Below are 19,980 nucleotides of genomic sequence, written 5' to 3' on the forward strand. Positions count from 1 at the left end.
TTGGCAGAGCGAAAACCAATGATAGCACAATAAATGATAATTATTCTATACATTACTTTATTTTGCGGTCACAGTGTATCAGTTTCAAAAAAAGAAATGCAAAACAAACCATTCGGTGTTTGCTACACGATCTGTTGCCGGTGTTTCATCAGTGCAATTGCTCCCATCAATGATCGTTTCATTAGGCTGCATTTGCTTTTGTTTAGGCTCAAATTGATAACTCAAAATACCAAAGAAAGGTTCATAACTCTCCTCGTCACCATTAGAAGAACGTTCGTTACGTCGGATTCGTCGCTGCAACTCGAAACAAAATTGTCCGCCATCATCGCTGCCATTCAGTACTTTGTCAGGACCCAAGTTGTGACGTCACGCACAATATGCTAGATTTCCGGGATCTCGGGCGCCGGTTGTTTTAGCTTGACAAAAGATGCAAATTTCTATCATTTTCTTGGTGTTGCGATGTGTGTAATTACATGAAGTGGCATGATATGAATCCAAAAGGCATGCGTTTATGGATCAATGATGGAATATTAGCATTTCCCCAGGTGTTTTAATACTCTTTAAGCATATCTTTTCATGGGACAACACTGACAAAAGGACACTTTGACACAATGAAAAGTAGTCTGTGTGCAGCTTATATAATACAGTTAATTTATTTTCCCCTCAAAATATGGCCGTTAATATCTAAACCCCTGGCAACTAAAGTGAGTACACCCCATAAAAACTACGTACAAGAAAGCCCGCAAACAGTTTGCTGAAGACATGTCAACAAAGCACATTGATTACTGGAACCATGTCCTATGGTCTGATGAGACAGGCGGGCTTTGTTGTGTATCGTCTTCAGAAGAGGCTTCCACCTGGGGTGACAGCCATGCCCACCAATTTGATATAGAGTGCGCCGTATAGTCTGAGCACTATCAGGCTGACCCCCACCCCCCACCCCCCACCCACCTCTTCAAACTCTGCAGCAATGCTGACAGCACTCCTGTAACGAGTCACAGGACATTTAGGAGGAAAAATGACAAGCAGTACTCAAATTGGACATTTAGGGATGTACGTAGTTTCTATGGAGTGTACTCACTTTTGTTGCCAGGGGTTTAGATATTAATGCCTATATTTTGAGTTATTTTGAGGGGGAAAATAAATTAACTATCATTTAAGTCAAAGTGTCATTTTGTCAGTGTTGTCCCATGAAAAGATATACTTAAATATCTGCAGAAATGCGAGAGGTGCACTCACTTTTGTGATACACTGTATGAAAGAGCCTTCAATTAGAAAAAACAGACAAATCAAGAAATCAGGATGAAAAATACTAGCGGGTAAACAGCTCAATGCCTCCAGTCCCCTGCTGGGATGCAAGCTGCGTTGTGACTTTAAAAGCTGCTAAATAATACAAGCAGCCAGAAGAAACACAAAATAATAGAGAACAAATATCCTATAAGTCCAAGTGAGAGACTTGACTCACCTAAACAGGAGCTAAACTATGAAGTTCCCTCCTAATATGGTATTATATCAGGCCAATAGCCTATATTGACTATTTGGCTGCCAATAGTAGCCAAAGAGGTAAACACTTACTCAATTAATGACGATTATTTCTAAAAAAAAAATGTTTGGTTTTTAGCTCCTGAGGCTGACAGAAACTCGTTCCACTAATCTTTTATGGGGACAACACAATGCAAAGCCAACAAAAAAGTAGATATGTTGAGAAAAACAGACAATTTAAATGTAGTAAGTAAGGCAGCTCCATGCTGAGTCTGTTGATGGTCTCAGGAGGAGTTTAGGGGGGCCTGAGGCAGCTGACAGCAGGTGTATGAAACAAACCACGAGAAGGAGGGGGAGTATATATCACAGAGCATTAACCGCAGTAAATAAAAGGGATGCCAGTTGCACTAAATACAAGCTAAGACGGCTAGCAGGTGCTTCAATGTATGAGAGTTTTGTGTTCATGTAGAGTCATCAAAGATCACCTTCCAGGACCACCTACACCACAACTTTCATGCTTTACTGTCACCAATTCATCCACTGATACCCATGCTATATTTAGCGTGACTGCTTGACATCCAAAGGAGGTATTTGCTTAAATTTAACCCCTGGAAACAACTCTCGTATCTGAAAAATTTTGCCTCCAAATCAAAATGGCCAACAACCTGTACAATAAACCCACCCAATAGACCCACTTAGAGTGTTTGTTGCCAAAAAGCTCAATCTTTGTCTCATCTGACCAAAGCACACGGTCTCAGTTGAAGCCTGGGATCGTGTGTATTTTTGTGTGAGATTTTTTTTTTTGTATTGTGTTTTGAAGAAGCATATTAGCACTTGAGTTTTTGTTAAAGAGCAAAGTCTCATTTCATTTTTTAAAGAAACCATACACATAGACCCATTAATACAGGGTGGGGCAAAGCAACTTGCTTATTTAAATTTTGCGCCCTGAAGCAATAGTTCCTCTGAGGATGGTAGGGATGGACTTATTTGAGCGGTTGGGATTTAAAGTTTGGTTCTTAACATGCGTTATTTATTTTTTGTTTATTTTTCAGGACCCCCAGTGAGCATCATGGAGTGGACGAAGTTGGAACGCACTTTCGCTGTTGAGGCATTCTTTGCAAACGGTTGCACAGTCTTCGCAACGTAACGTTCATTCCATAGACATTTGAATATTGCCCCCCTTGGTCGTCTTCCTTTTATTATATTATAATTATTATAATTAAGAGGCAAGCAAAAAATAACAACTAAAAATAACAACTAAAATAATTTAAAGAAGCCTTGATCGAAGGTTATATACACTATATACTGTATGTCACCTTTAAACCATAATGGCCAACCAGCCGTAGAATTAACCACATGAATAGTGATTATCCAAACGTTTAACATTAAATGCAAAATTAAAAGTTAAATATAACTCAACTCTGCTAGGGCAGTTCAACTAAGAAACAATCCAAATTCCTCCAAAACGTTACTTCAAGATGTTTCATGGCATTCCTCCAGGTACTTCATCTTCAAGCATTGTGCAGCACTCTTTATTTCTTTGATTTACGTAACACTGGAGCTCCTTGTGGAACTTCCCCGCTAAGTCTTAAACCGCCGTCTTTTGATCGCCGACTTAGGTTTCCCAGCGTGTGACTCTCCGTCTGCCACTTCTCGCTTACAATCGTCTCACTGTGATCGTCACTTTATGTGCTCTGCATGACAAATTGGCATCAAAATTGAAGCGCAAACGCAATTGAAGTGACGTGCTCATGTGTAAAAGTGCTGCAGTAATTCTCCAAAGTTAACAGTGGAATGAGTTCTTCTGGGGTCTTTGATGAAAACTCCCTTGCTTTCCAAAAGCCGCTTGGCATTTTGGGCCTAATTTCTAATAACGTGTATTCAAAACTAAACAACGAGATGTACATCGTCCTAGTAAAAACTCGTCCCGCGCACAGTTGCCCGTTGCCTGTGACACGAAAAAGAATGTTTATTTCATAATACATGAGGTATTTTATGCTCCTGAATGAAATGGACCACATGGATGTGTGAAAAAGCGATCGATATATTTATTCAATTTTTTTGTATCCCGCGCTAAGAAAATGACAGACTTCCGGCTTCGGTCTTGCATTGAGGAAGAGGGCGCTGTGGCGTGTACGGGAGAAGCAGTCCTATTCACTATACAGCCGTACTGTTGTATGAGAAGGACTAAGGATTCAGCTGATTTTGCGGATTAATTTGTTTATTTTTCTCATCACACCAGCCAAACGGCTGCAGAAAAATCTTGCTGTACGAGGGAATGGCGTGTGAGCCTTTTTTGGGGTTTCAAAAGGTTCCCATTCACCGGTGGATATTGACCAAAACAAGCCCTACTACTGTGGGACCATGGGACTTACGAGGAAGTGAGTAAACATCGTGTTTTGTATTACCGTAATTTCCCTGAATATAACGCGCACTTTTTTTCCTTCCCCCAAAATCAACTTGTAAAATCATGGTGCGCATTATAAACAGGTACAGGGATGGAGACAAATATATACATATATATATATATATATATTTATTTATTGACAGGGACATGTTGTGTTGAAGAAACGTATGCGGCGATCCGTTGCCGACCATTACGATACGTGACGTCACCATTTTGTTTCGGTCGTGGCGAGCTAGGGAAGGAGTCGGAGGCGGAGTATCAAACAACGGAGCTAATCCGCGTTGCTTTATTGACATTTAGGCTGCAACAAAATACGGTAGCAATGTCTGTCTCACCTGCAACCTGCGGAATATAACTATCTTTCCGGCTGTTCCCTCAACAAAATACCTCCCCCCGGGAACTATACAACGTGCAAACATAAGTTCCGCCGGTGAATTCTGTTATAACTCGCTACACGGTAATATTCCACTCTGATTGGTCGAATGATTTCGTCTGTGTTAAATTCTGCTTTTTTCACTATGCATAAAGCGCAGAATTTAGTCTCCTGAACTTATTTGAGTCAACGTTTATTGCAGCTCTGCAACTCGGACCGTAACAAACGTAACACAACACAGACTTTCTGTGTCCGTCAACTATATCTGTCCCTCGGGAAACTCAAATCCAAATAACTATAGTTCCTATTGTTACATTCTAGTCAACAGCGAAGCGCTCTTCTGATTTCCGACCTAAATCACCACTTTTATTTTACCGTATCAATCCATGGAAGAAACATTTATCCATCATAATGAAACAAGCAAGTTATACAGCTGCCTTTAAAAGAAAAGTCACATCTGTTTTGTTTTCTCCTGGATTCTGGTAATTTGAAGAAGTTGTCAGATCATATTATTACCATACATATTGTCAGTTTACGGTAATGTTTTAAACTACCAATATGCTATGCTTGTGCTGTGTTTCACCAGTCAGTAAAATGACATTTCAGTATCCGTACACGAGCTCTGTTTGCTTGTATTCTTCTATTTATTTGTGCTAAAATTAGGGTGCGCGTTATACACGGGTACAAAAATTTTCCCTAGATTTTACAAGTAAATTTGGGGTGCACGTTATACACGGGTGCGCCTTATATTTGGGAAATTACGGTATGTCAAATACTGGGATCATTTTAATATATAGGTGGCTTGCATTTTATGGCTGACAGGCTCCATGTCCCCTCGGCCGATGACCGGCGGCTCGCACATCCCCCCGCCGGGAGAGCACTATACTCGGCTTATTCTCCTCTTGATGTGCCTGGTGTTCTGTCAAGTTTTGAGTTAAAAATAGCCACGAATACAGCGATTACAAAGTAAACACTACAAACTTTCTTTAAATAAAGGACTACTTACGTTTGACCATGGATGGGCATGTAAAAAGCTCTCCTCATACACATTAGCTGTACATGTTAGCTACACAACAATTGCAGCCACACTCCTATGAGTCTCTTGCTATTTACGACTTTGCCGTGTAGTAAAGCATTATTTTGCCATATTCGTGTTAACCATTTGGCAGCTACACGCTCCTCCGACGTCGGCCGGTTTGTCCGGCCGTCATTGTCCAGCTGCTTCCCCGCAAACGAGCCCTCTGCCCTCAGCAGAGGAACGACGAGCTCTAACTTGTTCGCCACCGGGCGGGTTGCCGATCGGCAGACAATCAACAACCCAGTCGTCATGTGAAATGATCCGGGCTAGTTATGTGTGATTTTCCGCTTCGAAGACTTTCAAACATCACTCGGTTCGGGTTAGCATGTCGGCTAGCTGTCATGCCTCTTGGTTTGTTTACATTCTCCGAAGCCTGGGTAGGGAAATGACATAAGCCCGACTTAGGTGGCATAAAATATCGTTCAGAAGGTGCGACAGTAAAGGTGAAGTCGACAGTTCTGACCATTATGGAGTAATTTTGCCATGTCGTCCTGAATAAATGCATTTTTATTATTTCATATTCCGTTTAGCACAAGACTGTTATTTGTCATGATCATGCCATTTATTTAGCTATTAGGGAAAAATACTCGGATAAAAAGAATATCCTGTAAAAATATTTGAGTAGAGAGACTGAAACAATGACATTTTGTGGCTCTCTTCGTCGCGTTTTCCTCGTTCTGAATAATTCACCCTCAATGGGCTGCATACTAAATCAGATGAAATCGTTACTCTGCTGACGTCATCCACCTGTTGGGGACGCTAGAGCCTTATGATGGTAGGAGTGGCTAACCGGCAGATTAAAAGACTAATTTCCCATCATCTGCGCTTTGCGAAATTGTTGTATATAGTCGAATCGTCTAAAAATATTATTCTAATTCACATAATAATGCTATTTAAGACTTTTTTTCTCCTGTCGAACGCACTTTAAGGTTTTTAAGATGTCTGCGTCCAATTACATACATTGATAATAAAGTATAGTTAGTACCGGTATATTCTTCTAAATGTTTTGCTTGAACTCAGTATAGGTCGTCATTATGCTTCATAGGAATCCCGCATGGTGAAAGAATATATTCGTGGTATTGTTGTTACTAAGAACCTTTTCAGCTATCAAGTCAAACATATCTGTACAATTGCTTAGTTTTTGGCATTTATGTCAAATTTTGGTAGAAATGGGAAGTGAACAGGCTATATGTGTAGGTTCAAGAAGAAGCACAAAAAAAGAGCAGCGTAAATTAAATGCTGGACCTTCTCAGATTAAGGTTCAGTAGTTTTGTCGCTGCTGACAATCAAAAAAAATTAAAAAAACTGGTGTTCCGTCAGATCCACACATTAAATGTTGGTCAAAGCGGTTCACCGTTACTTATACTGGTAAATTTATAGATGTCATTTTGGACCATTCATGTTTGGCACACACTGAACTGCATTTCATAAAGGCGATGGCCGCCACCTTTTCTTTATTAATGAAGATACATTTACAGTACTATCTTATGTTTTCTTTTTTTAATCATTTGATGATGGTCATTGTATGAGGTATAGAAATGACAAACAAAAATAACAAACAAAATCATTGCAGGGCTTTTAATTACTTCCATTTTCTTGGCAATACATATTTTGAGCTTCTAGAGAAAAAAAATCATCCTCCGCTCTTCAGAAGTCATACACAGAGATTAAGGGGGGGCCGGAGGGCATAGCCCCACGTGGTGGCTAAAATAGCTCATTGCATGTAACTGACTTTCCTATACAGTGTACTGTATATGAATTTAAAAATTAAGACTTTGCTGGTAAAATGTTGTCCATCAAAGTTGTAAAGCAATAAAACAAACAACAACAATGAATGAAATGAACAACATAATTTTTCGAACAGATTATGTGACTGGCACCTTAGAGAGAGTCATTTCCAACTACTTGAGGACAAACGAGGCAATATGGATAATGATTTGATTTTTCAAACCTAAGTTTACAAAAGCAAAAACAACTACTGAGTGGGAATCAAGGATTGAAGTTGTGGACCATGAAATGCCAGACAGCACCGCGAAAATGGTGAGCAGAAATTGCTTCCCCCACTGAAGATATTAATCGTACAACAGAACCATCACTGGGCGTATCATATTCAGTGGATACCAATCTTGGTCAAAAGCATAGCTGTCCTAAGCATCCTGATTAAGAATTTCCCTAAAAGCTGATGGGAAACAAAAAAAAAAATGTTTATTTTCAACTAGGGCTGTCAAATTTATCGCGTTAACGGGCGGTACTTAATTTTTTTTAATTAATCATGTTAAAATATTCAACGCATTTAACACATGCGCGGGACGACCCACTAATGCATTGCCACAAACAGACTACAATGGTGCCGTTTTATGTATATTGACAGCTAAGAGGCAGAGACAAGCGAGAGGAGAGGACTCAGGCATTCATTGGGGCTGCGCTATTTATTGGCATAAGCTTTGGCATGTCTTCCACAACAATTATAACTATTGTGGCGAGCAACATGGGGTGCATGGGGTAAGCCAAAAATATGTCAACAAAGATCCTCCACTCAGGAGCGACTTATGTGTGAAATTATTAAAACATTATGATATTATTTCACATGTTATTTTGATGTTTTGGAGTAACACTGATGGTTTGGTAAACTTGTTAGCATGTTCTTTATGCTATAGTTATCTAAATAACTCTTAAAAGCTATGGCAACGTTCGCGTTCTGCCTTTGGCAATGCGTGTTTAATTGTATAGTTGACTTTTTTATATTGAAATGCATGCTTTTAGTTTGTGGCGCTTTCATGCCCACGTGGGGGCGCACTCGCACTTGTTTACGCGAAGAAGAGCGCTCACACGCCAGAAGAAGACGGACAGCTACGGAGCGTGTCTGAGGGAGAGAGAGAGAGAGAGACACGGCTGCGAACCAACTTTTCATTGTTTATGCTTGTAAAATACAGTGGTACCTCTACATACGATCACTTCGACACACGATCTTTTCGACATCCGACGTAAAATTTGAGCCGCCATTTGTTTCTACATCCGAAGAGTTGCTCGAAATACGACGACATGACAGCACTGCAAACGAACGCACGGTGGATTTTCTTGTGTGAGAAATCAACACAGTTTTCAAAAAAAGTTGATACAGTTGGAGAAACAAGGAAAAAAGTGATGCTTACCTTTGAAATGAAGATGCAAGTTATAGAAAAATATGAGCTTGGGGTGCGTGTCCCTGAACTGGCTCAACAATACAGCTCCGTGGTCCTCTTCCGACCACCGTTCGCCACTATTTATAAGTTAAGGTGAAAATTATCATTGTGGTAACATTGCCAAGGAAATCGCCAGCTTCGTCACGTTTTTATCATTTATTTAAGAACTTATCCAACACAAAACGCCCATTAAGCAGTTGACTGCTCTCAAGAAAACGAAAGTATTATCTCTACCGCACCGACCTATCTCACTTCGTGGTGCGTTCAGGGACAGTAAAAAGCCTGAACTGGCTCAACAATACAGCTCCGTGGTCCTCTTCCGACCACCGTTCGCCACTATTTATAAGTTAAGGTGAAAATTATCATTGTGGTAACATTGCCAAGGAAATCGCCAGCTTCGTCACGTTTTTATCATTAATTTAAGAACTTATCCAACACAAAACGCCCATTGTCTTAAGCAGTTGACTGCTCTCAAGAAAACGAATGTATTATCTCTACCGCACCGACCTATCTCACTTCGCGGTGCGTTCAGGGACAGTAAAAAGTGTCCGCCATATTAGAATCCGATTCGTTACATTATTTACAGGAATAATTATTAATTATTCTTCTTATTATTATATTATTCTGAATTATTTATTTATAACTTATTTGTTTTTCTATGTTTAATTGCCATTTGTAACAGTGCCAGCAGTATTTATTAAGAATTTAGTATATGTTTTTAGGCTTTGGAACGAATTAATGGAATTATAATGTATTCCTATGGGAAAATCCTGCTCGACATACGACCATTTCGACTTACAAACAAGGTCCTGGAACGAATTAAATTCGTATGTAGAGGTACCACTGTATCTCAACAGAGGCAACGCCTGTGTGTATGATCTTTTCTGTTGTTGTTGTGTGTTTTCCACCCGCGATCTGACACTTAGGCTAGGTTCATACTACAGGTCTTAATGCACAAATCCGATTTTTTGCCACATCTGTTTTTTTGGGCGTGCCCGTTCAGACTGCCTTTGTCCATTGAGACCATTCAAATACTACGCATGCGCACTAATTCGCAGTCCGACACGCGCTGATCAAGAAGACCCGCGTGCACAGAAGCATCAAAACAAATTACACATGCCAGTTGTGTCATTCCAGATTGATCATATTTTGATTTCCAAAAAAGAGGACACAAATAACAGACATTAATAATCCCCGTTTAGTCTTATATTCAATGTTTATATAGACTGATAGAACGCATACACACACACACATGAGGCTTGACGTTTGTGCGTGAAATGACGTGGGTGCGTCAGTTTGCCCCGACTGAATGAAATATTGCTCATTCGGCGCACAGAATGACAATCGAAAATTGTAAGGCATATTCTTTCCTTCGTTTTATATTTTTTATGACTGTGGTCAAGCCCACTTCGTGCTTAAAAGCAGAGTTCAAGCTAGGCGCTAATGCCTACGTGGCTGCCGTCCTCCGTGCCTCTTGCTTTCTGCTGAAAAAATTGCCGCACGAATTCCGATTTGGGAGTTTGACAGTTCAGACCGCAAGTCGCATTCTGAAAAAATGTGGCCCGGATCGGATTTGAACGACATACGAAAGTGACTCAGATCAGATTTGAAATGGTTCACTTCTATGCAACATGTCCCGTTCAGACCGTTAAGTTAATGCCTGACTCGAGTCGGAAAAATACGAAAAAATCGGATTCGTGCATTAAGACCTGTAGTATGAACCTAGCCTTAGAGCCAGTTGTGTGGTTGTTTGAACAATGTGCTAATGCTAGCAAACGCATGCTAACCATTTGTGTAATTGCTGTAATAGCACCTAATTATCATTTATTTACGTTGATGCGTACCAGTTTGGTATCGAGGACGAAACTGATTCAGCAAATTCTACGGATATAGCCAGGAGCGAGCCGTAGCGTCCTGGTGAGGACATATTCGCATTTCGTTGTTCATGCACTGAAGACTGTACACTTTAGGGGTGTGACAAAATATCGAAATGACGATATATCGTGATACTTTGTATCCCAAAAGGTTATCGATATGCTCCTGCCAAGAATCGATATATTGTTTTAAAAAGGTGTCAATGTTTTTTTTGTTTAAAAAAAAAAAAAAAAAGAACCAACAAGTTGCTACCAAAACCTTCCACCATAATATAATAGTGTCTCATTTAACTCTAAGGCTGCCATTGACGGTGCTCGACGCCCAAACCATTTAGACTGGGAACTTCTGTTCATTCAAAACCAGAGCATTCACAGTCATTCGGTCCGATTTTCGGGGCATTTACAGGTCACTTGCTGTTCATTTTAGGGCATTCACAGGTCATTTCCTGTTGAGTTTGAGTCACTGCCTATTCATTTGGGTTATTCCCAGGTTACTTCATGTTCTGTAACTCGAAATAAACAGGAAGTGACCCATAAAATACCCCCAAATCAACAGGAAGTAACTGAAAATCAACAGGAAAATTATCTTAAATGGCCCAAAATTACCTCATTGCCTGGCATTGGCTGCCACTGACGGCCATCGACGTTCAATCCGTTTGAAGTGGGAGGGATGGCAGCGAATGAATGAATGTTCATTCGCTGCCACCCTCCCAATTCAAATGGATTGGACGTCTACTAGTGATAAACTCATTCCAATTCACACTAGAAGCTTGTTTTTCTGTTAATTAGTTGTTTGTAGAATATCCTAGAATGATTTCCTGACCGATGCATCGATAATCATTGTATCGCCATATTGTCAGATCATCGTTATCGTGAGCTTTATATCGCAAATCGTATCGTATCGTGATGTACCAAGAGGTTCCCACTCCTACTACACTTATTCAGCATGTTGTTCTCTATTGTATTTTTATTAGGGCTGTCAAAATTATCGCGTTAACGGGCGTTAATTAATTTATAAAATAATCACGTTAAAATATTTGACGCAATTAACGCAGATGGCCCGCTCAGACAGATTTAAATGACGGCACAGTGAAACGCTCACTTGTTACAGTGGGGAGAACAAGTATTTGATACACTGCCAATGGGTTTTCCCATTGACTGTGTATCAAATACTTGTTCTCCCCACTGTAATTGTGTTTTATGGAGTTTTGCCGCCCTCTGCTGGTGCTTGGGTGCTACTGATTTTATAGGCTTCAGCACCCATGAGCATTGTGTAAGTAATTATTAACATCAACAATGGCTACTAGTTTATTTTTTAGTAGACAGCTAGTGAACGACGCCTTAATAATTAAGACTTCTAGTTTATTTTTTGATTGAAAATTTTACAAATTTTATTAAAACGAAAACATTAAGAGGGGTTTTCATATAAAATTTCTATAACTTGTACTAACATTTTTCTTTTAAGAACTACAAGTCTTTCTATCCATGGAACGCTTTAACAGAATGTTAATAATGTTAATGCCATCTTGTTGATTTATTGTTATAATAAACAAATACAGTCCTTATGTACCGTATGTTGAATGTATATATCCATCTCGTGTCTTATCTTTCCATTCCAACAATAATTTACAGAAAAATATGGCATATTTTATAGCTGTTTTGAATTGCGATTAATTACGATTAATTAATTTTTAAGCTGTAATTAACTCGATAAAAAATTTTAATCGTTTGACAGCCCTAATTTTTATATTAAATTGTCTTTCAAGATGACATATCTGTTTTATGTGTTGGATTTTATCAAGTAAATTTCCCCCAAAAATGCGACTTATACTCAGGTGCGACTTAAATGTTTTTTTTACCTCTTTGTTAGGCATTTTATGGCTGGTGCGACTTATACTCAGGTGCGACTTGTAGTCCGAAAAATACGGTAATGAATTTTATTTCATAAGAGACTGTAATCAGATCCACCAAAACTCAATCCAAATATAATGTTAATTTTCAGTTCTTGGGTTTCTTTCTTCAATGAGCCCATTTCAATTTTTAATTGGATGTTCTTATGCATTGCGTGGTACACAAAAGCAACTTGCATCACAAAGGATACACTCAGTCACCATTGAGTTTAACATAGCTTGGAAATCCATTGATCCTTAAACCACATTGAAATAATTGACAATCTGTACACACTGGAACACATTCAACATTTGCTTTTGTTTGTGTTGCTTTTTTGTGTGTGGGGGGGTGGTCAAACTTTCCAAGGGTTCAAACTTGACAACACGAATGGCAGCATGTACAACCTGGAAGTATGTTTGACGTCACAGCCAAAAGGTCTTTACTCCAACTGTGGGCTTTCATCCCTCACAGGGATTTAAAACTTGCAGCTACACATGCTAATCTGCTTCCACGCCATGTCTACCTGCCAGCAAACACTCTCCAGAGTCCCCGCAGACGTGACTAATTGACTCGCCTGCACGGGTGACTGACACGCCGTTTCTAGACCTTAATAATACCGCGTCATGGGGGAATGATGGCAGCGAGAATGATCCCTGACCTCGCGGTCGGGGGCCCAGAGGCTCCGCGAAGGGAGACGGCGGCCAGCGGATGGGCGGGTTTTCAATCAAGAATGGTGGCAGGACAGTGATAGAAACAATAAAAGCGGAATCAATCGCAGTCAGCCTGAGGGCGTTTGGACAACTTGAGTGACTTTCTCTGTCATTCCTAGCTTTGACAAGGTGCTTTTGTTGCTTTGGGTGAAGGGAAAAGGTGATTGTTGTTCTTTGAAATGGATTGGTCATCTATGTCCGTCACTGGCAACTAATGCCTTGAGTTGGGAGTCAAATTTACACAGTGTAATGTAAAACACATGACCGTTAATACCATTCGTACCATCTTTATTTGTGGGGGATGCGAACCAAGGTCTGAGGAAGTAATCAAAGTATTAGAAAATTACCTTGACTTATTGTATACGTAAAATTCAGACGCTCAATTATCTAAAAAGTAGGGATGTCCCGATCGCACATTTTTACTCCCAAGTCCAAGTCAACGGATTTTGAGAATCTGTTCTCAAAACATGTTACAGGACTTTACCGTTTACAGTACCTCCTCTTCTGCTGTTTCCCATAGTGTTGCGGAGTATAAAACATATGGCGAAAAACACAGATAAGGTTGAAAAAGCAGTTTCTGCTCTTGCACCCATCTTTAAAATAAACTTCTGTATTTTAAGCCAAAATAACTGTTGTGTTTGCTAGAGCAATGTATCTATATGCTGGCATAGCAAATTCATTGCGCGATAAGCCCCTGAACTATCTTTAATTTGTCCGTTTTACCCTGAAAACCCCTGTTTACAGACGTCGCGCAACCGCTTTGGTTTTAACCTGGCCATAAAAAGAACGTAAGTAATCGTATTTATTAATTGAAATATCTGTCATTTTTAGCTTTGAATCATTAATTGATGTCTAATATTTAATTTAAAAACAAAAAAACCTTTAAAAAATTCTTCACTCACATATTTTAAACTTTTAAACAAATTACGTCACAATGAATAAATTGGTGTCTATAAAAAAGTCAGATATCTACCTCATAACTATAGCTTAATTGTATTTTTTTCGTTACTGTCGCATTTCCCCCCACTATTTTAGATGATAAATAATCGATCCAAACAGAGAAAATGTAAAAAATAAATAAATTAAAAAAAAAAAAAACATTTTAAAGAGTACATTTTTAAAATCTTGACCACTTCTTGATGTCTGCGATTTCTGCATCGTGACCCTTGTTATATTACCATGTTTCACCCTTAAAATCCCCCCAAAATCTGACGGTGGCCATTCACAGCTGTGTCTTGACACTCAGTGATACATGCTATAAGGAGTTTTTGGATCGAAAAGAGGTAGGTACGCGATAATATGTCGTTAAAATAGTGGCGTCTAGAGGCGTGCGAAAATTCCGATTCTTAGATTATTCGCGATTCGGCCGTGGAAGATTCGAGAACGATTCACAAATATCCAAATTCAGATTACTGAACCATACCACGTAAAGCAGAAGTAAAACACAGTCAGCGCGGTCTTTGAGACGCAACGAGGAACGGACCGAGAGTAAATATCATGTTCAACACATGCCGCTAGATAAAAAACACAATCATACCTGACTGCGGCCGAACAACGGCAGTTGCTAGTTGCTACAAACATACGGCTACTTGTAGATATCATACATATGTAGAACTAGATGCAAGGTGAAAGACGACGTGGGTATTAGAACATGTATTATTGCACAGAGATGCGATATGACAGACTTTCCGGTGTAAGTAAACAGCCGCCATCTTAAAGCAGTAGACCTCTCTAGAAGGCTTCGTTGTAGCAAACCTAATGAACTTTTTATTTGAAATACTCCTAAATCGGCAGAATCTTTTCTTGAATCTATCTTTAAATGATGAAATAGTTTTAAAACTTTGACAAAAGTAGACAGAAGGGAAATTATGGAATAAAGGGAGCAATTTTAACAACTGTAACAGTTGATTCACAACATTAAATTAATTGAATGTTGTTTGAAGCTGTTGATACAGAATGGGGAGTGGAGTTTTTTTTATTTACTGTTCTTTTTGTATATTGGTTTACTGTTATATGTTAACTTGATACTGAAATAGTAGTTTGGTTTAGCCTGAGAGGATTTTTCAACAATGGTGGAACTAATGTACAAAACATCATAAAAAAAAAAATAATAATAAAAAAAAGGAGGGGGGTGGATCAATAATCGTTTTATAATTGAATCGGAGCCTCTGAATCGTAATCGTAATCGAATCGTTAGGTGCCCAAAGATTCCCAGCTCTAATTACAGCACAGCTCATTTGTCCCATGCGACAAGCCCTTTTTCAAGGGGGCTTAACCAAAAGTAGCTTTAATGTTTGTCATTGGGCAGGGCCGCGCTGCTCGGGGACTGAGGTTGGCCTCTCCGGCTCTGCAGGGCGCGGCCCTACAAAAACCGGACATTTCCGGGCGACCCGTGAAGTCCCCCAGCAGGTCACGTACAGATCGCCTGGCTTTGTTCCTTCGCCGCCTTAGCGGAGCGTTGGCTCCCGCTCATTTGTCACGGTAAGCGATTTTCATTGCTAAAGAAACACCTGGTTGTGCTGTAACAGTTTCACGGGGATTCTGGGATTGACAAACTCAAATCTAGCGTCATCGTTGCCATTTGTTATGCTTGTTTTTGATACTTGTTTGCTTGCTCTTGTGGGATTATAATCAATAAATCTCATTTATTCTGCATTTCCTAATCAATAAACATTGTCTATTTTGCAAAAGTGTTCCTGTTACTGATTCACCGCGAACCTGGAAATTTCGAAAAACATCACCCAATTCTGATCTTCTGAACAATGGCGCAATCGGCCCGATTTCCGATCATGTGATCGGATCAGGGACATTCCTACTAAAAAGAGAAAATTTATATCATGGAGTAAATTAACTTGTTGGTTTGGAGGATTAATGTTTAGTTTGATTCTTAATCATAAAAAAGAGCCAGAAACCCAAAGATAGTGTCACATTATTGATGTCCTTTAGAAATGAACATAAAATTAACCTTTACTTTTGTTTCTATGTGTCAAGTTGGCCCAACAACACTATTGCTATCTTTTATAAATGAAAAAAGATAGGTTAGTTTAATTTTTTGAGATTTTAAATTTTTGTGTAAATAAATACACCCTGTGTTAAACTAACAAATTAGTAATGATGTTTGTTGGCAAGATTAAAGCTGGCAAAATGACCCAGTAAAACTATTGTTGTAACTGAGAAAAAAAAATGTACTAGGAGTATGAAAATGAGGTTCTGCCTTTGTTCTGTGAGGGGGATTACTAACAGGTTTATTTCCTGACATTGTTGAATAGTCGAAAATGCACTGGGACAAATTGACCTATAGGTACAGTGTTGTTGTCTAAGAAATCAACAAAGCAAACGTCTGCTTTGTTTATGACTGGGATTACAAAAGGATCGTCGTCTCCTGACAAAAATAAAACGTAACAGGAGGCTGAAACACTTGGAATTCTCGCAAACCACTTTGAGGAAGAATCGGATATTCATGTCTTACTCAGCGTCTGCCCGCTTTTTTTCACCCAAATATTCACTAATCCTGTTAGATGGAAATCTATTAATGTTCCGCCTTTAGGCTACCACACACAAACTTGCAGATAAACCCACGCCGCCACCCCCAAGTCCCAAATGTGCCGTGAAGGCACATCAGCACTGCCTCTCTCCGGATTAGAGAGCCTTAGCCAGACGAGCAGGCAGCGACGTGTGACCGGACCTTGGGTCACAAAAGTGGAATTTTGCTTCAATTTCTCATCTGGAAACGAGTTTTAGGGGCGCTTACATTTTCACCGTTCAATCCAATTTTGTGAATCCAATTCGGGAAAAGGTCATGGTACAGTAAATCAAATATAGGGTCATTTTTAGAAGGAAAAAAAAAGAATTAATGCAGTTTGTTCTTAAAACATGAAATGTGTGCTTTATAGGGGATGCGTCTTATACTCCAGAGAAGTTACAGAAATCTCCCGTTAAAAAGCTTATTTTTGCTCTCCTCGAGGAGCGTCTCTATCTATTTCTGCACACGTGGGAAAGTTTCAGCACCACGGAGAGAGCTCGCAGCGACCTGCCAATCAAACGCACCTGTCTTTCAACTCGACAGGATAACATACATACACACCTGCCAAACAAGCGTACTAATAAAACGCTTTTCAACCAAGAGCAGACAATGAAGTATTCACTCTATATTCGCGGTTTGACAAACGCAATTAAAGTGCGTAAAAGGGGCGCACTCACCTCTCCAAAACGCACGGCGTCCTCCTTCAGAAAGCAGCCATAGCCAGGAAACTTTTTTTTAGTGTTGACACATGCTCGCACCGGAAAAGTTTGACTAAGCAGGAGATAATGATGAGGACAGGGGACAATGTGCAATCTTCCCCGATGTGGTCGTGTTTCCCCCGGCGTGCAACTTGCAGGCAAACGGGATGTATCCTTTACAAAATTTAAATCAAAAGAAATTAGGAGAAGGAGAAAAAATCCGGAGTTTTATGTCTCACTACGTGCGTCGATATGTGACAGCGGTGGAGGTGGAGAGAGAGTGCTCAGCAGAACCTGAGCAGGCTTCAATCGTCCTGTAGGAAGCACCCTCGTGCGTTTGCCTCCCAGGGTCCTAAAGAAGGCTGCAGCCAGCACGTGCTATCCAGTAGTATACCACAACAGCATTGTACTGCAGTTGTAGTTTTTTGTTCAAACTAAATACAATAAAATGATCATGGCAAAAATTGTAGTGGAAGAGTGCTGATGGTTTATGTGTATACAGGGGCGTCACTAGGTTGTAAGAACAAAGGGGTCACATATTTATGTATGTATATATATATATATATATATAAGGGCTGTCAAACGATTAAAATTTTTAATCGAGTTAATTACAGCTTAAAAATTGATTAATCGTAATTATTCGCAACTATATCGCAATTCAAACCATCTATAAAATATGCCATATTTTTCTGTAAATTATATATATATTCTGTAAAATAAATTGTTGGAATGGAAAGATAAGACACAAGATGGATATATACATTCAACATACGGTACATAAAGACTGTAGTGGGCATTTCACTCTACTGTCATTTAAATCTGTCTATGCTGTCCTCACTCCGAAGCGTCTACTTTTTCCAAAGCTAGACAGCTAGTGAACGACGCCTTAATAATTAGACTTCTTCCTTTTTCATCTGATTTATTAATAAAATGGCCTCAAACCATTGTCCTCTTTAGACCGTCGTAAAACTACAAAAAGTACACAAGCATTGCATTAGCAACAACGTTAGCTTAGCACGCTATACAGGTTCACTAAACATAAACAAAAAGCGTCTCATACAAAAAATATACCATTTCGCTTACTAACATGATATGTACATTCTTTACAACAACCATACTTACGGACAAATCTTGTCCAAGGATCATATAAGCACAACATTATCAGCCCGAGACGTCGTGCAGCCATAATGAACTGGCAAGAAAATAAACCATGTCGCAAAGCGACCACAAGAGTTCGCTGTTGGACAGCATAAAAAGCCTTGCTGTAAAACTTACCAAAAGGCAGAATACTTTCGCAGCGGGACATGGGCGTTAATTGCGTCAAATATTTTAACGTGATTAATTAAAAAAATTAATTACCGTGCGTTAACGCGATAATTTTGACAGCCCTAATATATATATATATATATATATATACATATATATATATATATACATTCACCGGCCACTTTATATCGTACACCTGTCCAACTGCTCATTAACACTTAATTTCTAATCAGCCAATCACATGGCGGCAACTCAGTGCATTTAGGCATGTAGACATGGTTTAAGACAATCTCCTGCAGTTCAAACCGAGCATCAGTATGGGGAAGAAAGGTGATTTGAGTGACTTTGAACGTGGCATGGTTGTTGGTGCCAGAAGGGCTGGTCTGAGTATTTCAGAAACTGCAGATCTACTGGGATTTTCACGCACAACCATCTCTAGGGTTTATAGAGAATGGTCCGAAAAAGAACAAATATCCAGTGAGCGGCAGTTCTGTGGGCGGAATGCCTTGTTGATGCCAGAGGTCAGAGGAGAATGGGCAGACTGGTTCGAGCTGATAGAAAGGCAACAGTGACTCAAATAACCACCCGTTACAACCAAGGTAGGCACAAGAGCATCTCTGAACGCACAGTACGTCAAACTTTGAGGCAGATGGGCTACAGCAGCAGAAGACCACGCCGGGTGCCACTCCTTTCAGCTAAGAACAGGAAACTGAGGCTACAATTTGCACAAGCTCATCGAAATTGGACAATAGAAGATTGGAAAAACGTTGCCTGGTCTGATGAGTCTCGATTTCTGCTGCGACATTCGGATGGTAGGGTCAGAATTTGGCGTCAACAACATGAAACCATGGATCCATCCTCCCTTTTATCAGCAGTTCAGGCTGGTGGTGGTGGTGGTGGTGGTGCAATGGTGTGGGGAATATTTTCTTGGCACTCTTTGGGCCCCTTGGTACCAATTGAGCATTGTTGGAACGCCACAGCCTACCTGAGTACTGTTGCTGACCTTGTCCATCCCTTTATGACCACAATGTACCCAACTTCTGATGGCTACTTTCAGCAGGATAATGCGCCATGTCATAAAGCTGGAATCATCTCAGACTGGTTTCTTGAACATGACAATGAGTTCACTGTACTCAAATGGCCTCCACAGTCACCAGATCTCAATCCAATAGAGCATCTTTGGGAAGTGGTGGAACAGGAGATTCGCATCATGGATGTGCAGCCGACAAATCTGCACCAACTGTGTGATGCCATCATGTCAACTTGGACCAAACTCTCTGAGGAATGCTTCCAGCACCTTGTTGAATCTATGCCACGAAGAATTGAGGTAGTTCTGAAGGCAAAAGGGGGTGTAAACCGTTACTAGCATGTTGTACCTTATAAAGTGGCCGGTGAGTGTATGTATATATTAGGGCTGTCAAAATGATCGCGTTAACGCGTGGTAATTAATTTTTTTAATTAATCACGTTAAAATATTTGACGCAATTAATGCACATG

General features: G+C 39.8%; 1 protein-coding gene across 2 annotated transcripts in view; it reads right to left on the reverse strand.

Moving 5' to 3' along the window:
• LOC130917793 (roundabout homolog 1-like) overlaps positions 1–17,526 on the reverse strand; it is a 621,696-nt gene extending 604,170 nt beyond the window's left edge. For both annotated transcript variants that reach the window (XM_057839493.1, XM_057839489.1), the window contains exon 1: positions 17,197–17,526. The gene's annotated coding sequence lies outside the window, so the exon portion shown is untranslated. The remainder of the gene's footprint in view (positions 1–17,196) is intronic.
• Positions 17,527–19,980: the final 2,454 nt, after the last annotated feature.

This window comes from Corythoichthys intestinalis, chromosome 6 (assembly GCF_030265065.1).
Source record: "Corythoichthys intestinalis isolate RoL2023-P3 chromosome 6, ASM3026506v1, whole genome shotgun sequence".
In the NCBI taxonomy this organism is placed as follows: Eukaryota; Metazoa; Chordata; class Actinopteri; order Syngnathiformes; family Syngnathidae; genus Corythoichthys; species Corythoichthys intestinalis.